The sequence below is a fragment of the Pinus tabuliformis genome, chromosome 7 (assembly GCF_031772625.1).
Source record: "Pinus tabuliformis cultivar Carrire ecotype Pingquan chromosome 7, CPIR1, whole genome shotgun sequence".
Classification (NCBI taxonomy): domain Eukaryota; kingdom Viridiplantae; phylum Streptophyta; class Pinopsida; order Pinales; family Pinaceae; genus Pinus; species Pinus tabuliformis.
In genome coordinates, this window is record NC_142293.1 from 1,516,616,517 (window position 1) to 1,516,625,923 (window position 9,407).

Genomic DNA, 9,407 nt, shown 5'->3' on the forward strand with positions numbered 1-9,407 from the left:
AAGATCTACCAAAATTATTGTCCATAAATATAGCGGCTACCCAATAAATCATACTTGACAAAAAATTATGAAAACAATGATCTCTAAAGCATGGTAATATCTCCTTATTTTGATTTCTTGGGAAAGCATTAAATTTTTACTTTTTGAGGCCAATTTTTTTGGTATGGCTTATTTTGAAAAATTCAATTTCAATAATAGATATTTATTTAAAAAATTAATATAATTACTCCCTCTAGAGTTTAAGCACATTAATATACCAGAACATTAATATACCAGACTTTAATTTGGTAGCAAAAATTACAACAATTCTTTCCGACCACTCAAACAATAAAGTTAAACAACAACTTAAATCTATATTTACATATATAAAGGAAATAATCAAATTTTTATTTCAAACTAATGGTGAATATATATTTTAATAAAATTTATGTATGTGCCCCGGATGCGGGTGTCCATCATGCATGAATGGCAGGTGGCCATTAAGGCTTTCCCGCGCCTCTATACCTGTCTCAAGGCCGAGGCAACGAGCAGGTACGAGACAGCGATGGCGATAAGAAACTATTCAATGCTTCAGACAAACGACATTAAGGAATGGCAGAGCACGGTCGAGGTTGCATTTAAGTCGAGCAAGCCTGCTCCGGTCTCGAGGAGATCTGGTGTAATGGAGTCTGGTACGCGGCATTTGGTGAGGGCGAAGTCCTGGTTATATACCAACACCGCTCATACCTGCAATGTTCAGGGAATGTTGTTTGAAGTGGGAGGCGGGCAAAATATTGCTCTGCTATATTGTCTCAAGGAAACTGAGCAGAGTCTCAAGGCGCTCAGGTTGGAAACAGTTATGCGTCGAAGGGACGTGCCTCGCCGCGGTGGTCGTTTAGGGGTTCGCTATGGGATTGAAGGGGAGGAACCGCACCCAATAGCACCTATGGCATCCATTTCCCCCTCATCATCCAGCTCTGAGGAGGAATTTTTGCTATTGCCGGCTTCCTATCAGTCTATCCGCCTCCGCATTCCCAGAGGGATCCTTCAGTCGGATGTTATGGTCAATTTCTCTGTGTATCTTTCAGAAGCGCCTCCAATTAACCCCTCATGGTCCTCCCCTGCTTCCGACAGTCTCCAGAGCAACGAAATTCTTCTGGGGGATATGCAAGGAAGAGTGCATAGGATGCCCCGTCCGCGGGCACCCATAGAACAAGTCGACCAGCCTCAGCAGGGTCAGAACCAGGCGAACTCAATTCGTGATGAATCAGTGCAAGAAATTCAGCCATTAATAAACTGTGTCCAGAATAGGAATGCGGAACATGATTCAGCTCATCCGGGTTCGGAGGGGCATCTTCAGGTGGATGAGGAGTCTGTCATATGGCTTGATCCGCCCAACCCGATGCAAAGGCAACCGCCAACTTCGCCAAGTCACCCTACCTGATTATGTTCGAAGGCGTTTCTCCAGGTTTTTGCATTTTTGTATTTTTGCTCATGTCTTTGTTGGTCAAATCCTAAATCTCGCTCAGTTCCTGTTCTGAGCCCTATAGTGGCAGCTTGTTAAAAGTTCGAGTCAGCAAGGTAATAGAGTCTGTTTTTTTGGCCATCCAGAACTGTAATGTTGTCCAAGGGGCTCATTTGGACAATCATTGTAATGCTGTCTCAGAGGTCTGCTAGTCTGTCCCAGTTGTCTCTGTTAGAGGGTGGCCTCGTCCCCCTTGGTTGCTGTAAATTATGTAAATATTTTTCTTGCTTAATATAGAAGTTACTTTTACCCATAAAAAAAAATTTATATATGTCTTTTGAGATTTTTCAACCCAGCTAATCATATATCTTTATGTATAAAGAGATTATATTATACTATAGTTTTATATTATAATTTTATTTTATTTTTATTTTTAATAAAAAATACTAAAATAATTTAAAACTAAAAACAAACCTGAAAACCTGGATGAGTTTTTATAAATAATAATTTTTCAATGTCATCCATCAACACCTTATCGCGAAGAAAATGAAATCACTAGAACATCCCTCTGCCGGAACTAATTCAAAGTCCAGAGATTATAAACGATGAAATTTCTAGAGGGTTAGTTTGTCAAACCTCACCTAATAAATTTAATATCTAAAATTAACTAAAAATAATATGTAGTACCAGTATTACCAACTTTTGAGATTCTATAAATGGTATGGAATACTCTTCTGGATGTGTGTTATTTGGAAGGAGATTCCCTCACTTGTACTTCATTTCTGAGAGGTTCCATACTCATGTCCATTTCTTGATCTGACTGATGAAAGCTTTGATGAAGTCTATCTCACTTACCCAATTTTGAGTAATTCTATCACAATTTAGAATCAATGGCTATCTCCAATTTTGTGGCTCTGTTGCCCACAGTCCCATTGTCAGCAGTTGGCCCTTTAAGCTGTGAACGACCCAATTCTTTTTCTGTAGCCCTGACAAAACCCATCTTCAGAAAACAATCAACGCCCGCAGTATCTCCTGCCCACAGAATCGTGCGCCAACAAGCTGTTCAGCAGCTTCCACCGAAGCTCCAGAATATTGTAAAACTGTTCCAGAAAGTTCCAGAAACTCGTTCAAAGTTTAGGCAAGTATTGCAGTATGGGAGAAATATGAAGCCCCTGCCTAATGAATTTAAAATTAGGGAGAACAAAGTTGAAGGGTGTGCGTCCCAGGTGTGGGTGAGGGCATTCATGGATGACATGAAGGTGTACTACGAAGCAGATTCTGATTCTGGTCTGGCCAGAGGCGTGGCTGCTCTTTTAGTTGAAGGGCTCTCAGGGTGCTCACCTGCTCAAATAATGGGTGTCACGCCAGATTTTATTGAGATGTTGGGATGTACGCAGAGATCGACACCTTCGAGGAATAATGGGTTTCTGAACACGCTTAAACTGATGCAGAGGAAGGCACTTCAACTTTCCATGGAGATGGAGAGTGCAGCTGATTCAAGTCAAATCCAGTATGCAGAGCAGAAATGATTTGTGGTTGGGTGTTTTTTAGATTCTGTTTTTCCTCTATGTTTTCAACCAATTTTATTCGAATGGATCCCTGATGAAAACATTTTCCCAGAACTTCTGCTTGTTATGGAACACAGTATTTCCTTGGGTGTGTGCCATTAAAATGTGGGTACATTCTAGTGCATTTAGGTGATGTTGTCCATATATCCAAGGTTTTTAGATTATGTTTTTACCAAGATCTTATTAGTCCCTGCCATCTAGCCAGGGATAGTAATCGGTTATTAGTCCATAAGCATTAGTTTAGCTGTTTGTTTGTCTTTCCCATCCAGTACAAAAGCAGTTTAAGCAAAGTTTTTATGCGCAAATAATTTTGCCATGTTAGTTTAAGCAAAGTTTTGATGCGCAAACAATTTTGCCATGTTATTTGGCCTCTTCCCGAGGCTGACAATATATTATGTGTGTTTTTTGCTCGTATGTTCATAGTGTTGACCAATGCTAACATACTAATGCTAACATTAATCTATAGTATTAAATGCTAAAATGTCAAAAGTTATAATACAACAACAGTTATACTTGTTATTCCGATTGCCACCTACACACCCATCCCACTGCCGCTTGCATGCCATGCAGATTTCGTGTGTTCGGTGGCCTTCACCGCCTCACTTTTCAAACTCCCATATTTGTGTTAGCTTTTCCTTTTGTTGCAGAGGCATCGGTTTTCAAGAAAGTGCTACCTTCCGGAAGGTAATCTGAAGCAGCCCCGGTTCACCTAACAGAACTCACAGGGACAACCCTGGAATACTATGCAACCAACGGGGAGGATGGTGGTAGAGGACAGCACTATTTGTAGTCTGGTGAAAACACCGCAAGCCTGTGCCCAAAGCATAGTAAAATCCTTTGTTTGTTGGAGGAGCTGAGCATGGCCTTGCTACTTTAGGTAGCGTAGCCTCTGTGCGGCCTTGCTGCTTTAAGTAGCGTAGCCTCTGTGCTGGTTGTGCTTCTGAAGCCGTCGCTGGAAATTCAAGCCACATATATTGTTAAAATGTTATGAATTTCTCTATTTCTGTATCCTAGTATTGAATTTGAATTTTTGCATCACAAGATACTATTAACTTGAATTTGAATATACTATTAACTTGAATTTGAATTTTTGAGCTCGAGTTAATTACATACATGATCTAGCTGGACAGGTTCAATGGACACTGTAGGTGCTCTGCGAAGAAAAAAAAAGAACCCAAACTGGTCGAACCTATTATGCGAGAACTGGGCAGTTGCTTTTTCTCGCACCTTCCAAGCTTTCTTCTGTCTTGATAGAAACCAGGGTTGTTCACTGCAGCCTCACAACTAATCTTTGCGAGACATTATCGCTAACTTAGCAAAGTTCAATGGGCTATTTCGGCCATCTGTAAATGCAATGGCATGTTGGTGCGGTGTGTCGTGGCCTGGGCAGGCAGGTGGCGGTGGGTGGGCTCGACATACCTGATACCTAGTGGCGGTGAGCACCATGTACCTAGTGGCAGTGAGTGAATGCATGTTGATGCGGTGTGTCGTGGCCTGGGCAGGTAGGTGGCGGTGGGTGGGCTGGACATACCTGATACCTAGTGGCGGTGAGCACCATGTACATGCAACACAGTTTCTAGACATCAAAGATATGAGACTAGTGGGCAGCTGTGCGGTCGGTTGATGGTTCGAGACGATGGTTGATGCTCACGAGGTGGACGCTGAGCGGGCTGAATTCGGGATGGATTCCTACAAATTTCTCAGAGATTTCTCATAGTTAATGAATCCAAAGAACCAGAACTTGTGACAGTGGACTGTCACGATCTGAATATACTTTTCAGCGAGATTGTCTTTGTTTACAAAAGGATTCACAATCATCAGATACGCCAATGGGATCCCAACCTGCATTCAATTTTATCACTATTTCAATTTCCCCCAATTTTTACACTAAATGATTCCATAAAGTAAAGTAGGCATCACTCACCCTGTAGTAACTCCAGGATGCCTCTCCGGAGGGAGCAATGAACGACAAAGGGTGACTGCTGCAGAATGTGAACTTCACGGTGGAGATGTACAAAGTTCCCGCAACGGGGTCAGTGGAAGTGGACATATAACAAGCGTACGCTTTCTGTAACTTCTTCTCTGGAGAAATGGAAAAGGTTTGTCGGAACAGAGCTTCAAAGCCTCCTTCCGTTAGGGCTTAGACACCCAAGGTCAGCTTACCCCAAGCCACATCTGACATGTTTCCAGTTTTCACTGCATTTAAAAGAAATCCATTAATTCAAAATGCAAGCAGGCGGGCAAGAACAATACGATAAAGGTGAACTTATACTTGCAGTTGGTCCAGACCTCTGATGCCAAATTCTCGGCTTTCTACTCTGTCAGTCATTTCAAAAGCTACTGCTCATGGGTTGCCTCGACTCCCATGTGCTTTCACAGCTCTGATCCCCTTGATTTCGGCTACCTATTTCACAGCTCTGATTCCCTTGATTTTGGCTACCTATCCTCTGTAGGCAGAGCATAGTTACGTTGTGATCTCAATGTGCAAAGCGTAGTAGAGTTTGCTTAATCGTTGTTTCAAAGACACCTTCAAATGATTGCATGTTTAGACAAGTGGAAAACATGCGGTCTTAACCTAGCACAACCACGATTACACACATATATCTTGGAAAGTCGCTAAAATTCATTACATGTTAGCCCCACCCGTGTCTTTTCCAACTCGGTATATGCTGCTTTGGTGGCACCCGTGTCTTTTCCAACTCGGTATATGCTGCTTTGGTGGCACCCATGTCTTTTCCAACTCGGTATATGCTGCTTTGGTGGCACCTGTGTCTTTTCCAACTCAGTATATGCTACTTTGGTGGCAGGGACTTGCTGCCTTAGCAGCCTTCCTTGTTCAATTTGAGAACTACCATAAAATCGTTCACTCTATCCAGATTTGATTTAATGAACATGGTGCGTAAGCCTTAAATCTATTCTCAAAATTCCAGGCCCTTCTTCCATTAGCTCAGTTAGGCTTGTATCGGTGTGCCTTCAACTTTTCTTTCCTCTCAAGTTATGGTCCAAGCAGCATTGGTGGTAGTTTCCTCTTATTTGAATGGAGGACTTACCATTCAATATGCAGGTGGCCTTGTGTTGGAGATGCACAACATGTATGTTTTTTTCTCATTCAATATATTTAAGCTTAAGCATCATATTTGCAATGCTCATTACAAATCTTGAATTTATTACAAAGCACATTTAACTGTCAAAATATCATTCATGGAGCTTTTTAAGCATCATATTTGCAATGTTTATTACAAATCTCCAATTTATTACAAAGCACATTTAACTTGTCTAAATATCATTCACATTTAACTTGTCTAAATATCATTCATCGAGCTTCTTAAGAATCATATTTGCAATGTTTATTACAAATCCCCAATTTATTACAAATCACATTTAACTTGTCTAAATATCATTCATTGAGCTTTTAGTCCATTAACTTTTCAAATATGAAACAAATGCTTCAATAAATTTGGTTTATATTTTTCTTATACCCTAAAAGAGAAAATCTCCTTATATTATTGCTTTGAACTATTTTCCATATTGGATGGAATGCTAATCTATAACATTAAGATACCAAACATGGAATGTCCACCATATGTAATGATAATCAAACTTGTAAGGTATTGTGATCATGATACATAACAAGTAGCTACATATATACGAGAATGGGAATAGATAGTAAGGAAAATTTTATACTCGATCATTTCTTCCATGGTGTAACAAGTTAAAAGTTCTTCTGAAATACAAGAGAAACATTTGCAATGATTAGAACACTCTACACATAGGACAATCATCCCAAAACTCTAATATTGTTAAGAAGCCATCCTTTGAAATGACTATAACACTCTACACAAAGGGCAATCATCCCAAAACTCTAATATTTTTAAGAAGCCATCCTTGCCTAAATGCATACACATCGAGTTGGATTTTTCATGTAAGTCGAACTCTTCCATGTATCGTATATGCATAAAACTCTATATAGATTGACTTTCCATCCTCTATTACCATTTCCAAACCCTCTCCATTGTCCACATATAGGTCTCCATATGCTTCCTTCCTACCACCCAAAGCAACCCATAGATTAAATTGAAATTTTCTACATTCCTTAGTTGTCAAACCTATTTCCTATATTGGACATCACTGGTATCTAGTTGAGTTTCAAGTGCCACATTTGGTCCGTTTGAAATTTTTACCAAGCGTGATACATTGAACAAATCATACCAAGTTCCCTTTGTAAATAGGGTAAGAATATGACCGCTTTACTGAATAGGAACTCAGTGCTAATTCTTAGTGTATTATTACCGTTAGGGAATGTGAAGAACAAAGGCCTGGCAATGGAAGACCCTTTAGTGTGAACTTCAAAAGACAATGTGTAGATATACATTATGAGCTTGTATGTAAGACCTAACACCTTCTTCGCAAACATTGTGATGGACTCCCATGATAATGCTAGTATTCATGTCTTTTTCTCTTCTTTCAGTGATCTCTGGAAAAAGGATAAAAAGGAACCTAGTTTAATCCATATATTGCAAAGCTCTTCATTTGTGTCTTTTGAAAATCCACAAATATCAACACCTACCAATAGGATTCCAAAAAATCCAAAACTCATCATTGTAGGTATGGAGTACGAGAGATCATTCCATGTTGCAACATTATCTCCTATATAATGTTCAACATGGGCACCTGACCCAAAGGTACAACGAATAAGTATGGATGGTCCATTCTGTAGTACTATGTTCAATGTCTTATTCATAACAATAGTTTTTAATAACCTATAGAGATTATGAGAATTTTACTCCAAGACACCATGTGGGTCTTCTTTCCCTTCCAAGTTTTATGGAAATTTTCTGCAACCAAACTTCCATTTGAGCTAATGAGGCAATAATATCGGCATTGTTCCTTGAGATAAGAAATTGTACATTGTTGACAACACATAACAAAGTTGAGCGTTATGGCATGGTTATTAACGATTCTTTTTTGTTATCAATGGCATGTATTTCCAATGTTGCACATTGGAAATACATTTATCTCATCTTCTCATTTATCTCAATAATTTTGTCCCTTGGTTCTGTATCAATTTTAAAGAACTAGGCATGTTGTCCTACTTTGTCCTACTCCTTCTCAACTATAAGACTCCCACAAATATTTTCAGTGTAGTAATTTCAATATTTAAGGCTTTATGCAATGAACCCATTGGATCTATGTCATCTTTCCTTTCTCTGTAAATGTATGATCTCCCAGGCCAAGGGGTAAACTCGAGGTAAAGGGATGTCCTATTGTTATCTTTTGCTGACAAGGGAGGTGTACTTTTGGGGCCACGTTGATACTTTCTTTCTTATAGATGTGACTGAGATTCTATGGGTGTAGCATGTACCAACCTTGTAACTTTTGATAGGTATTTTATTGAAGTTTGGGGGTTAACTTCAAGCTTCTTAGGGGCCAACCTTTTACCATCCCTCCTTCTATGATTTGTCTATATTTTTCTAAGTGAGAGCTTTATGGGACATTGTCATCCTTCTTTTCTAGTTCTCCAATTTGGATCATTTGTATCCTTCCTTCTGGTGGTACCACTGCTTTGTTGGCCTTAACATTACAAAAGCCATCGGTGTAGTTGAATTTGGAAGAAGAATCTTGTGTGGGTGTAGCACTCATCCCAAAATGATAGATGCCAATGACACTACACTGTGAAATACTAACAAGTGGAAATGCCTACCTTCAACTATTGCTTCTAGTTCTATTTATACTCTTGTGATTAAATATTTTCTATAGTCACAAGTTTATGCTCTTCAACAATGAACTATATCGATGAATCTATGTCCCCCACGAATCACAGTACATTACTTTCATTAATGTAATTTAAGATTATTCTTTTACTTTGTTGGACCATATGGTATATACCCTATTTAGTTTGGACTACTTGCATTACCTATCACTTATTTTAATATATTTACAGTAGTGTGAGGCATTACAAGCAAATTCCACATCCAATAATACTGCAAAGGGGTCCTTGCCCCATTTAGTACCCCATGCCAAAGTGCCAACTTTATTATTGTTATCATTTTTAATTCTTTTGGGGTGGTATTTTTAATAATGTTGACCAGGCATCATTTTCATCTACCTTTTTATGCACTTCCAGTAGTTGTATTAATGCCTTTAATACATTAACAATATTGGACATTGTTATTTGTTTCTTATTTAAAGCCTTTAATGCATTAACATTGGTGGACATGCTAGTACACCTTCATAAGTGTCATATAAACTACTGAAGTGAAGGATGTTTAACATTGTGTGGAATTTTTTTGTATGTTTCTCTACTGGTGGAAAGAAGGTATTTTACCTAGATCATTGGTTTAGCTACAGACTCGTAAACTAACACTCTGGACTAAACCCACATAATCATTACTCAT

General features: G+C 39.1%; 1 pseudogene; it reads right to left on the minus strand.

Annotated features, from left to right (window-relative positions):
* Positions 1–3,731: 3,731 nt before the first annotated feature.
* Positions 3,732–5,741, minus strand: LOC149253610 (uncharacterized; annotated as a pseudogene).
* Between the last annotated feature and the right edge of the window lie 3,666 nt (positions 5,742–9,407).